This window comes from Gorilla gorilla, chromosome 21, assembly GCF_029281585.2.
Source record: "Gorilla gorilla gorilla isolate KB3781 chromosome 21, NHGRI_mGorGor1-v2.1_pri, whole genome shotgun sequence".
NCBI classification, from domain to species: domain Eukaryota; kingdom Metazoa; phylum Chordata; class Mammalia; order Primates; family Hominidae; genus Gorilla; species Gorilla gorilla.
The window spans coordinates 26,253,498-26,267,135 of record NC_073245.2 but is presented as its reverse complement, the minus strand read 5'-3'; positions in this window follow the sequence as shown (position 1 = coordinate 26,267,135).

Genomic DNA, 13,638 nt, shown 5'->3' with positions numbered 1-13,638 from the left:
AGGACATTTTTGCTGCAGAAGGACCTGCTTTTGTCTGCAGTTGTGATTACAGGCATAGGTTTAGGAGCAATTACTACCAGAGAATTTCAAACTAGAGATTAAGGGATAAGAGCTGGGTAGATAATAATTAACCATAGGTCATTTATTTAAGAGGAGTCTTAAGCCCTAAAGATGGTCCCTCATTTGCTGAGTAAACTAAGTGGTTTCTCTTCAAACTGACCAGATAATCTATCTCTTGGCCTTTGAGGCCGGTATTGGAGACTAGGCTCCTGGTAAGCATTTTGTAAAAATCACACAGAAGGTTTGGCAAGAATAAATAGACATGTGTTTGTAAGAAGTTCTGGAATCAGAAGATCCTTCTATTCTAATCCTCACCTTAAGTAATTATAGTTGAGTTTGGAGTTTGAGTACTACTAGCAAGCTCTGGCCAAGGCCGGTCATAATATGGGAGTCGTTTTGCCTCTCTAGGCCTCAGTCTCCCCATCTGAAAATGAAGCTGTGGTGCTGGATGGTCTCTTGAGTTTCATTCCAGCTCGTGGTTACAGCAGAGGAATAAACCATGTCATTCGGACTCATTACAGTCCCTCATATGTGGACGTGAAGTACATACTTCCAATCTGATTTAAAGGCAGCTGATTCTGAATAAAACATGAGGGAAAGTTGAAAAGCAAATGAAAAGTCACATCTAAACAACAGAATTCCTTTCTGGAGTGAAGATAAGACAGATGACAGAGTTAGGATAACAAATGGAAACTCCATTGATTTGGACTAATTTAAAAGAGTGAAAGAAAATTAACAAATGGATATTTTATTACTTTCAAGTCATCAAATAACAAAGTAACGCCAAGCTGACCACTTTAGGCAATTCAAATTGAAGTTCCATGAACATAAATACTTTTTGCAGTCAGTTGGACAAATCTAAGGAACTTAAACAATTTTTTATTTAAGTAGTTTTGACATTCACTCCTAGGTCTTGCTTGCATGATAAATATGTGCACTAAATTTGTTTATATCACTGCTATTGTAACCTTCCGCCCAGTTCCCACTCAGACCTTGCTATTGCTGAATTAGAAAGATTCACATTTAACCTCGTGATTAATTTTGGCATATGAATAGGGAGTAACCAAGTCATGCTGGCTTCCCCAATGACTGACATCTAGAAGATTCTGTGGCTCATAATGGGGGATGCTTTGAAGATACACAAACAGGGTATCCCACCCCAGGGCCGATTCTATTTACAATTTTATGCAGAAAGAGCTAGTTCTGCCCAATTTGGTCCCTGATCTACTCAGAGTTGTAGACAGCATATGCGTCCAAGTCTGAGCAGAAGCAGCCAAAAGCTTTCACGGCTAGAGCATGCCATGGACTCAGAGGTGGAGGCACCCTTGGGGAGCAGCTGTGGTGCAGGGTCACGATGGTGTTCTGGATTCAACTTTTAAAGGCAAGATTTTTTTTTTTTCTGGACACATCTCCTGCAGCACAAAACCACAAGACCCCATTTCCTCAGGTGCGCAGTCAGGGATGCAGAGCCACGTGCTAAGGGGATGTGGCTCCTTACTGATACTCTGAGCCTGCCACAGGCTTGCCTTGTCCCCTCAGAGAATGTGCATAGCGATTCAGGCCTGACATGCTTCAAACAGTAGCATTAGGTTTTCAAGTACACTGTCGTTTATAAATGCCTAAAATGTTGCCTTGATTAAAATGTTGCCTTGAGGTGTCATCAGTTGACAGTTGAACGTCTCTGCCGCAGGAGACCCTTCTCCTTCCATAATCTGACACACACCTATAGGAGTGATTCAGATCCGACTTTATCAGAAAGGTCTTTCTTTTTTCATGTTAAATAAAAGAAGGGGAGTAGAAAAGTTAGGCAAAATAAATCCATGGCAAAATTAACTAGGGGCTGGAAGGGACAAGGACAGTGAGATGGCAAAATTAACTGCTTTAGTTTTACTTAGCTTATCATGACAGGTGATTTAGGTTTTGGGAAAACTAATTAAAGACCATTAATCTACAGAGACTCATTCTCGCAAATTAAACCTTGTGTATTCCTCCTTTTTCACATGCAAGAAGACCTGGCTATTGACTTTCTTGGTTTTTTTTTGTTTGTTTGTTTTTTGGTTTTGGGGTTTTTTTCTGTTGAGACTGCTTTTACTGATGACAGTTCGTTAGATAGGAAATGATTCTGTGGTACACAATTTTGAACTTTGCACATAGGGAATTATTTCCAAATTGACAAAAGTTGCCCATTATTACAAATTTCTGAAGCATACTGTTTCAAATTGATCCCGTAGTGGTACCTTTGGGTTAGAGGGGTGATGTTAGTGTTGACCAGGGTGTTACCTTGAGAATGATCATTTGGGATCCAGTAGAACCCTGTTAAACTTTAAAATGGTAGAAGGAACAAAAAGGCAGTTGACTGAACTGAAGGGGTTGAAGGATGTGAGTTCATCCTTGTTACCTGCAAATAGCACATGCGTGCACTTACCATCCGGGAACTCTGGGCACTAGGCTGTGGCACATCTCCCAAGGTTACCCCATGCCTTTCTAGAAAGTTGTCTCCTGTGTGACTCTTGCAAAATTGACTAAATGCAAAACATCCTTTCTTTGACTGTCCTCATTTGAAATATACTCTTGTATTTGAAAATGAAATAATGAGGTTTTTTCCTAAGGATTACCTCTCCAAACACTGGGAATTTGAAGTTCATTGACTTGGTTTTCCCCTTCTCCATTGCCGAAAAGGCAGATTCTTCCCCATTCAGCAAGAGACAAATGGATATGTTTGCAAAAAGATGCACAAGCCATCTTTCGCTAAGCATCGAAGATGGGGAAGTGTACTGGGTACAAAATGGGAAATGCATAAAGGAAAACGCAGAAAGCCCCACAAGATTAAATATAGGAAATGGTTTGGTAACATCAAGACATATCACCAGAAAGAGGGAAGCCTTTCTCCAGAAATTAAATCCTGTGGGGAAAATGTGAAAAATATAATTAAACATCACTGCTTGAAAGCAGAATTCTTTTCCTCAAAGTGTCCAGTATTCTTATGCACAATTAACATTTGCAGAAGTGTTTGTGTCTTTCCAGTAGCACTTACAGTTGTGCCTGAGAGCATCTCACTGGAGAACAGCCTCGGGGTTTGCTATTCCTGTGACTCCAGCGTTCCTTCCCACTCTTGCAGAAGGAAGGAAGGAGGGCGGGCTGCAACTGCTCTGTCAAAGCTGCCAGGACAATCTCCAGAGAAAAGAATCACAGAAAACAATAAGAAATACCAGTTTGTGGTAATTAAGGGTTTAAAAAAAATTGCACTTTGGTTGATTTCTAAACTCTGTTAGCTTTTCTCCTAAAAACAAGCTAGAAGCCATGAGAAAGGAGTGGGGTGGCCTGCCATCACAAATGACTTTTTGGTGTGTTGTTTGAAGTTTGATTTCAATGAATGTAATACGAAGAGTTGACCCACAGTGGGTGCAAGCCTTCAGCTGCAGAGTGATTAAAATACTGGCTACTTATCCCTTACAAGTGAATGGGAAAGGCCATGTTTACATTTCTGAAGGGTTTTCAGTGCCTTCTCCTAGAGCAACAGTCTCTCAGCGCACCTATGTGTAGTTGTTTGTTTTTAGTAAAGGATTTCTGGTCAAGGAGTGCAGCATTCCCTTCAGGGTTTGGGACCTGGAGTATTCCTTCAGACTTCTTATCCGAAGAACTTGGACGAGTTGGGCATTGGAAGAGTTGCCCGTGTGTACAGCTCTGCCCAGAAGACACCGGTGCCAGCCAGGATCTTCTACCGCACACCTCAAGCCTGCTCCCCAGCATAGGTCCTCATCTCGTGAGCATACGCTGTGTGCCATTCTTCCCTGCCTGCCATCCCCATGGCCCCTCTCTCACTCTGTAACCCTTGGGGGCTGGGGGCTGGGAGTTGGGAGGGACAAAGACAGTGAGATGACAAGGGTATTTGAAGTTGGCCTGAGAAAGTTCATAAGGAATGGAGGACGCTTGCCCTACTTGAAGCCACCTGTGTTGATTCATGTCATGGCCGCCTCCCCAGCTCCTCCTCCTGCAGTGGGAGAGGGGAAGGAACTCTGGCCATTCTTGTGGCTCCACTGGCCACCTAGTTGAGAAGGAGCATGGCACAGAGAGTGCAGAGCAAGCTGGCTGTGTCCTTCTTACTCCTTGTTAGAGAAGAGTTGGCTCCTCATCAGGGCCCCGCAATCCACCAGTCAATGAACACACATTCACGAGTGTCTTCTATATCCTGGCCCAGGGCCCAGTGCTGGACACGCAGCGGTAGGCAGCATGGACATCATGGCCACAGGTCTTCCCTCTGGGAGCTCCCATTCCACTCAAGACATGGACCAATAATTGCACAACTGTATGACTGCAAATTGTGATACATGTCATGATGGAAAAGTCAAGGATGCTGGGGAGCACGTGCTAGGGAAATGCTCTAGTCTGGGAGGCTCGGAGGCTCCCTGGCAAGCAACGTTTGGGCTGAGACCTAAGAGATGAGAATTGAGTGCCAGAGAGATCAGCCCAGATTGAGAAAAGACCTTGAATGGCAGAAATCACCCATCCTGGCTATGATATGAAGAGAACAACAGGGCAGCGTGGGATTGGAGAGGCAGGTAGAGGCCAGATTAAAGGCGCCTGAAAGGTTGCTGACCAGAATTTTGTAAAGGGAATCATGTTTTCCCATTAGCTACCACTGTTTCAGGATATTTCTGGGGGAGGAAAGATAAGGGCATATGACAGCTGAGACTCAGCCTTCAAACTCCCACATAATAGGGAGAAAGAAAGAAGCTTCTGAATTAAATATTAACAACGGAAGGACAAGATCGGAGCGGAGAGTGCTGTCCTGCGCCATGCAGGGGCTGGCTGTTCTGCTCTTTTTCTTTGACCTTTGGTGCGTTTGGAGCTCTGAGATTTCAGAGGCTCTTGCCATGGAGAAGGACCATCTCCTCAGACCCTCAGATGCCTAGCTGCGGTGTGTCCAACTTACGTACTGCAGCACCAGCAGGCCCAAGTAAAGTTCCCGCCCTGTCTTTGGGCTCCTACCTAATCCTTGCTTTGTGAATAGAAGACAAAAGCCCCATGCAGACACAGCTGTCACAAAGCTACGTGCTAGCTGTGGGGCTCAGTTTATGACTTAGACCAGCAACTGCACAGACGCATTGTGTCCTCAAGCCCAGGATGCCTGGGCATCACATAATCTGTGTACCCTCCGGGCCTCAACATAATCATCTCGGCCCCGTCCATAAATGAAAAGATTGTTTTTAAATTCAACAGGACAGCCTATAAATTAATGTTAATATGATGTGTCTGTGTGGGGCCATCAGAAATGGGTTGCTCAATCCATGCCTTGCATTTACAGAGAACCCCTTTGCTGGAATAGAACACAAAGCTCAGCCACACTCAGTGTGTGTGGTTAGGTGAAGCAGGTCAGTTTCTACGGAGCACATGGCTCATAGGCTGATACTGAAACCAGCCCAGTGGTCCCATAGAACTGATGTCTATGATTTCTTTGAATAAACAGAAAATGATCCTCCCAGAGTTAAAACTTGAGAAAGTTACATTTGTCTTATCTGAGTTCCTTTCTCAGGAAACCAACCATCAGACCTCCCAGATGGCATCAAGAAGCTGGACTTCACCAGAGCACCACATCTGGACAATGAGACATAGACCCCTCACCCAGCATGACTACCCAAGTGATCACCTGCTTCCTGTTGAACAACCCCTCTTCCTTGCCTCTCCCTAATTTCTGTTTCATGGCTACATTTCTTCCCTGCTATATAAATCCCTAATTTTAGTCAGTCAGGAAAATGGATTTGAGACTGATCTCCCATTTCCTCTGCTGAAGCATTCAATTAAAGCCTTCTTTCCTGGCAGTACTCATCTCAGTGATTGGCTTTCTGTGCAGTAAGCAACAGGACCTAGACCAAAACCCTGGCATTTCAGTAACAATACTCCTAACCTAGGGCCTCCAAAAAATTTCAGCATGGTCCAGTTTCTATGAACTCAGTGCTGTTAGTCAAAAGGACAATTGTGCTTCATGTGTTAATTCACTAGAACATTTAGTGAACTAACTTCTCAGTTTGGTGCAAGCAGAAAAGGTCCTCCTAGTCCCTCCCAATGGCATCTCCACCAATGGGGCACAGATTGCCACTGGCCATGGTTGCAGCCAGTGACAGCTTCCCACAAAAGCAAGAGGCCCTGAGGGGCGAGGACATATCTCAGGTGAGGAGAAGTTGCAGCAGGATGCGGGCGGCAGGTTGTGCTCAGGCAGGGAGAGGGGTACCTAGCTTCACTGCAGCCTCTGTGTCTCCCAAACAGCCAGGCCCACATGCCTTCTCCTTTATGCTGACAATGCTCACAGCTGTTCCACCTCAAAGGCCTTCTTTCTCAGAGTGTATACTAAAGCAAGAGTTTATTTTGGTGGAAGTGAAGGTCCTTCAAAGGCAGTCTCTCTGAGTAGCTCTTGCCCAGGGACAAATCTATTGAAGTTAAAAGCAAGAGGAAGGAGGAGCTGGACTCTGTAGGGCTTTCCAGCTGCACGTGATGCTACTTTTTGACATCAAGTAGGATGCCACATCATCTCCACATGCCACTTCCTTACACACGGGGTGCAATCTTGATGAGCTAGGCAGGGATCCTGATGATGGTTAGAGGTGGCAGGAGCCCTATTAGTTTCCCAGAAAACTACAACCGTTCTTCCACCAGTGGCCAAGCCTCTTGTTGCACGCTCGAGTCAGGGGAAAAGTCTCCATTTGTTCCAGCAAATCTGCTGGTAAGTCAGCAATCACTGCAGATGAGGAATGGGCTATAGCCCCTAAGGACCCCAAAGAGCACAACTTTAGCATGTTGTTTTATACCTCCCGGGAGTCTGCACTTCTCAGAGTGACCAAGGCAGGGGATGGGGGACCAGTTATTTCTTGCATTTATCTGTGACTGGGAGCAATTACATCACTTATACTGCCTGGTGAGACATTCTCCAAGCTCCCAGCAAAAGCACAGGTCATGAGCAGGACAGCATTGCACCTGGCTGGAAACAAAAGAATGTCAGAGCTAGAAGGAGCCTTGAAAACAATCTGGATCCAGGGGCCATTCGGGGGCTAGACAGACATTATAGATGCAAATGGGGAAGACGCGCTCCACCGAAAGAAATTCAGGTTGCATAATAAAAGTGTCCACCCAGGCTCTGGACACAGGCTGTCACATGCACAGGCTGCACTCTGCCCATGGCCACCATTCAAAATCTAATGTAAAATGATCTCTAAAGGTAAAACCGTCTGAAGGAGGTTCTGACTTACCCAAGTGACAGAGCTAATTGGGACCTGAGTCTCAACATTCTGTTAACTCCAGGCTCCCTGCCACTGCCTGGATTAGAGAAAAACACTGAGTACATCAGTCATGGGTGAGGCAGGAGGTAGAAGTCACACCAGTTGTTTTCATAAAGAGAATTTAAAATAATTACAGTTAACTGAAAAGGGGAAAAAACACAAGAACTCCAAATTGTCATGGAGGTTATAACTGGGAAGCAGCTGCGTCCCTTAGGGCTGGGGGAGCATGGAATTATTAATATGCAGAAACATGGAGGAAAAGCCCCCACAGCACTGAAACTAGGCTGCCCTGGAGGAGGAGACATCAGCCGCTGGTGCTGATGTCTCTGAGCTGAAGGAGGGGTCTTGTGGGGCTGGGACCATGGCCCCTGAAGGGGTGTGCTGGCATCTCTGAGGGTCAGGGCACAATGAAGCTTGTTGGCAAATGTTGAGAAAGCTGCAAGTTGGACCCAGCTACTGCTCCTGGCAGGCACTTGCACTGCCTGGGGGACGAAGTGTGGCTGAGGTGATGCTGACAAGAACAGGAAGTGATCTCCTGAGGAAAAGGAAGCAAGCAGGAAGTGCTGCTGGAGGCTGCTCACAGGAACAGACAACAAATACAAAGGAGCAAGTCCTTTCTCCCTCCTCCAGCCCTGCGCTCTCCCTTGAGTGCCTGTCTTGGCAGAGCCTACTAGGGAGCATCTGGCAAAGCAAGAATCAGGCTTGCAGTTCCCAGCCCCAGCATCCCATAGCAGAGGAGAGAAGGATGGGTTTAAAGCTGGGAGATAGGAGCTTACTAATTGGCACCCTGAGCTTTTGCTTCAGTTGAAACTGGGACTAATCCTCATCAGCTCTCAGTTGACTCCAGGAGACCCATCTGGAAGCTGTAACCCTCCAAGCCACACCACAGTTCATCACTGGGCATTCTCGAGCTACTGCCTATGCCAGTTGCTGGGCCAGGGACGCCCAAGCCTGGGAGTTCATCTGCATGGCCTCTGCCCTCTGGGAGCTTACCCAGCAAGGGCAAAATTTGTCCCAAACCTTTATTACGTGGCCCAAGAGACTGGACACTTTTCTCTTGAAGCAGCAGCCATGGCCATGGGTGCCTGCACGGTGCAGTGTCCATCCTCCCACTTGCGTCTTCTGCCTCACCCAGACTGTACCATGGGTTTATTTTCCTGAGATAAGAATTTTTCAAAAGCTGCTTTAGAAAAGGAACCCAAGCATCCTAGGGCACCCATTCCTGGACTATGATGATAGTTTCTTCTCTATTCTTCCCTCCATGACCAAGAAAGCCGCTTTGGTAACTAAAAAAATGGATCTGGGAGGACTTGCTCTAGTTCCATGGCCATGTGAGGCAGAGCCAGGTTGTGGATAGGCCCTGTGGGCAAAAGATGATGATGTTTCTAGAGCATCCACTGGGGAGTAAGCTCTATGGGTCAGGGCTTTGGGACCCGCAGTTATATGCTGCTGATGAAACGCAGTGGTTTCTTTGCTCTTCTTGCAGCTGTCAACAGTCCTTTACTAATCTGTATTAGAATCGTCTCTGTTCCCCACAGCCTCAACGTTCAAGGTGTGCAGGTTCATCTCTTCTACCCAAGTAACTTGAAATGCTACTCACCTGAGAAGTAAGTTAGTTCTCTGTGTTTATCCTGAGAGGCAAGATAAGCTATAACATTCCTGGCACTGGGCCATGACTTTGACCTTCAGAGACCTGAAGCAGCTGTTTTCCTGACTGTTTTGAGCTTCAGAACTTGTAAATAGCTATTTCCTGAAGGTAACTAATATCCCGTAAGCAGACATGGGAGGCATAGTTTGGTCTTGTTTTTCCCATCCTCTGACTGGTTTTTCTGCATGACTACTGTTCTGATGTGAGGCCAGCTTGCCAAACCATGAATCTAAGAGCTGACTTCCCATGTGAGCTTTTCTGCTCACCTATGCCAAAAGTTAGATCAGAGGGGTGGGAGAGGAGGTGGAGGTGGAGGAATTATTTAGGAAACGTGTTCGGGAAGAGAACTGGCCACATCACAAGAAATAATTCTGATGGCATAGAAAAGGCTTCTAGCTCCAGGGCTCGAATGTATCTGAATATTGTAATAAAATCCTCAGGAAGTGAAATGAACATTGAGCATTTGCTTGTTTTAAGGTCTCACCCCTCCATCCAGCCCACAATGGCTGGGCTGGTGTTTGTCTTCCTCTTGAAATGGATGCTGTCCAGGAAGCTCAAAGAACTTCATTTGTTTTCATTAAATTTCCTAGTATCAATGACAGACGATCAACTCATGGTTGTGAGGGATGACAAGTAGTTGTGAGTACATCTGATCAAAAAGAAAGCTTTATCTTGTTTGCAGTGAAGGTGCCAGGAGCTGTAATGGTCTCTGCCTGCCATGTGAGAAGTGCACTGTCACAGGGCTTATCAGTGGAGACAAGGCAAAACCACACCTATGAATTCAGGGGAACTCAGCTAACAGTGAGATTTCTTCAGCAGGGGCAGTCTGAATAGAGTAAAACATATTTTCAGCAATCTCTGTAACTACCACCTACTTGGTAAAGAGGGAATAGCAAAACACTGATAATCCAGAAAATCTGTGCAAGCATTTAGATTCATCTTCCTTTTCCACCACCCTATTAACAAAAGTCTCTCCTTCCAAATCTAGGTGTCTGAGTTGTGCCCCCTTTTTCCTCCTCTGTGAGCAGGAAGGACTGAGAATGGCTGATGCGCCATCATTGCACTGTTGAAGCATTGTGAACACTGCAAAGTGTCTGTGGAAGCTTGGTGGCATTGCTGCTTCCTGAGCCCCTCTGTGATATCCTAAGGGCAAGGCAAAGGCAGAAGTAGGTTTAACATGAAGATATTTAAGCTTAAGCCTCTCACATGCATAGACTCCTTCCAAGGTCCCAGAGAGCTCCCGTGAAGACAGGAAAGAAAGCAGCAGTTGGGCCATTCACAGAAGGGTGGGGCTGGGGAGTTCTGCCCCAGCTTGAGGATCCCCCCACCCCTGGTGGTGATGCCACTGAGGCCCCCAGGAAGCTTCCATCCCCACATCAGCTGCAGAGTGGTGGGGGCAGGGGGAGATCAAAGACCTGCCCCAGGACCTGCCCTTAGGCTGGAAGCACTGTCCACGCTCTGTGGCATTTCCAGTAAGAATTTGTGATGTCAAGGAAATCCTAACATCTATTTTCTCTAAAGAAGATGATGTTATGTCATTGTCTGATGCAGAGATGATCAAAGAAAATGCGACAAAAGAAAGTGGACAGAAAGCATTAGAGAACTGGGTCAAGCAATACATTCCTGATGATTATGTCCTATAATTGCTATAAGATTCCATTCATATGACAAACTCGAAAAGGCAAAACCACAGGACAGAAGACAGGTCGGTGGTTGCCAGCGGAGCAGTGTGGGGTGCAGCGGGGGAGGGGTTGACTAGGAGGCACAGCAGGAGGGGATGTTTTGGGGTGAGGATACCGTTTTGTGTGTGTTTACCAAAACTCACAGAACCATATGTTGGAAAGGGTGAGTTGTACTGTCTGTGAGTTACTCAGTAATTTTACTCAGTAAAATGTATGGACTTACTGAGTATTCCACACCGTGCCTATTTCTTTTTTCTTCTTTTAAAGACAGCTAGCATAGTCCTGTGGGGGGGAAAAAACTTTAGCCACCAAAATCCATGTCGTGAGCTTAGACCCCAGGGCCTGACTAGCATAGGGACACGAATTTGTTCAAGAAGCTGTCTCCTCCCACAGCCGGTTAGCACACAGATGGTGGCGACTGTTCCAACATCAGGAGGTGCCCAATAAATGTTGTAGATAGGGGTGGTGACTTACCCAGCACCACACTCTCTTCCCTCTCTCCTCCTTTCCTCTCCCTGCTTCCTTCCCCTGCCTCTTCCCGGTGAGTGTCCAGAATGTTTCCACCATTTCAGGGCTAAAAGAGCATTGGCCCAGATTAGGTCAGCATGATTCTTATAGGAAGAGGGATTCAAAGGCTTTCGTCTCAGTCCTGCAAGCCTCTAGGAAGACTTCCTATAGGCGAAAACATGAAATTCACCTGAGAATGCAAGGAGGAATTTGCCAGAAAGTAACAGAGGAGGGGCTCTCCAGGCAGGAGTGGAAGGTGAAGGCCACCTGGGTGCGAGAGGGCCAGCAGGGGCCACGTGGTGAGGCTGCGGGAGGGGTGAGGGGTGACCTGGTGCATTAGGGCCAGCAGGGGCTACATGGTAAGGCTGTGGGAGAGGTGAGGGGTGACCTGATGTGCTGGGGCCAGCAGGGACCACGTGGTGAGGCTGCGGGAGGAGTGAAGGTGACCTGGTGCATTAGGGCCAGCAGGGGCTACATGGTAAGGCTGTGGGAGAGGTGAGGGGTGATGTGATGCGCTGGGGCCAGTAGGGGACACGTGGTAAGGCTGAGGGAGGGATGAGGGTGACTTAGGTGTGTTAGGACCAGCAGGGGCCCCGTGATGAGACTGCAGGAGGAGTGAAGGTGACCTGGTGCATTAGGGCCAGCAGGGGCCACATGGTGAGGCTGAGGGAGGGCTGGGGTGAAGCTGAGGCTGCTGGGTCCAAGTTAGGCAAGCCTGGGCCTAGGGAGTTAGATTCACTCTAGACTCAGTGGGATATCTCATGGCATTTAACAACTATCTGGTAGCCTTCTGCTTCCCTGGCTGACTCCCGCACAGGGGGTAAGTTCTGGGAGGACAACACCATATTCCTCCTGCTACTTTGGTTCTCTTAGTTCAGTGCCTGGCATGTTCAAATAAACTGAGTTGGTTCATAGGTTCTGGGATGGGGAAATGGGTGAGGGTGTGTAGGGATGGATGTGTGTATTTTGGGATAGGGGAAGGGGTGTACATGTTTGAGATGGGGTAAGGGTGGGTGTGTTTGGGATGGGGAAGGGGTGTGTGTGTTTGGGATGGGGAATGGGTGTGTGTGTTTGGGATGGGGAAGGGGTGGTTGTGTTTGGGATGGGGAATGGGTGTGTGTGTTTGGGATGGGGAATGGGTGTGTGTTTGGGATGGGGAAGGGTTGTGTGTGTTTGGGATGGGGAAGGGGTGTGTGTGTTCGGAGTTGTGGAAGGGGTGGTTGTGTTTAGGATGGGGAAGGGGTGGATGTGTCTGGGATGGGAAATGGGTGTGTGTGTTTGGGATGGGAAGGGGTGTGTGTTTGGAATTGGGGAAGGGTTGTGTGTGTCTGGGATGGGGAATGGGTGGGTGTGTCTGGGATGGGGAATGGGTGTGTGTTTGGGATGGGAAGGGGTGTGTGTGTTTGGGATGGGGAAGGGGTGTGTGTGTTGGCGATGGGGAAGGGGTGTATGTGTTTGGGATGGGGAAGGGGTATATGTGTTTGGGATGGGGAGGTAGTGTGTGTGTTTGGGATGGGAAGGGGTGTGTGTGTTTGGGATGCGGAATGAGTGTGTGTCTTTGGGATGGGAAGGGGTATGTGTGTTTGGGATGGGGAAGGGGTGTGTGTGTTTGGAATTGCGGATGGAGTGTGTGTTTGGGATAGGGAAGGGGTGTGTGTGTTTGGAATTGCGGATGGAGTGTGTGTTTGGGATAGGAAAGGGGTGTGTTTGGGATGCGGGAAGGGGTGGGTGTGTTTGGGATGGGGAAGGGGGGTGTGTGTTTGGGATGGGGAAGGGGTGTGTGTGTTTGGGATGGGGAAGGGGTGCGTGTGTTTGTGATGGCGAATGGGTGTGTTTGTGTTTGGGATGAGAAGGGGTGTGTGTGTTTCTGATGTGGAAGGGGTGTGTGTGTTTGGGATGGGGAAGGGGTGTGTGTGTTTGGGATGGGGAAAGGGTGTGTGTGTTTGTGATGGGGAAGGGGTGTGTGTGTTTGCGAAGGGAAGGTGTGTATGTGTTTAGGATGGGGAAGGCGTGTGTGTTTTGGGGATGGGGAAGGGGTGTGTGTGTTTGGGATGGGGAAGGGATGTGTGTGTTTGGGATGGGGAAGGGGTGTGTGTGTTTGGGATGGGGAAGGGGTGTGTGTGTTTGGGATGGGGAAGGGGTGTGTGTGTTTGGGATGGGGAAGGGGTGTGTCTCTTTGGGATGGGGAAGGGGTGTGTCTCTTTGGGATGGGGAAGGGGTGTGTCTCTTTGGGATGGGGAAGGGGTGTGTCTCTTTGGGATGGGGAAGGGGTGTGTGTGTTTTGGGGTGTGGGTATATCCGATTTCAGATTATAAAAATGGATCCCTCAGGCTGCTGCTTAGAAACAGACTTGAGGGCCCTCAGTGAACGGGGTGAGAAAAGTAAGGGGCAAAGTTGGCAGGAATCTCAGCTCGGCAGCTTCTTGGGGATGGAAAGAAAGGGTGGGCGTCTGCAGAGGCAGAATCAACAG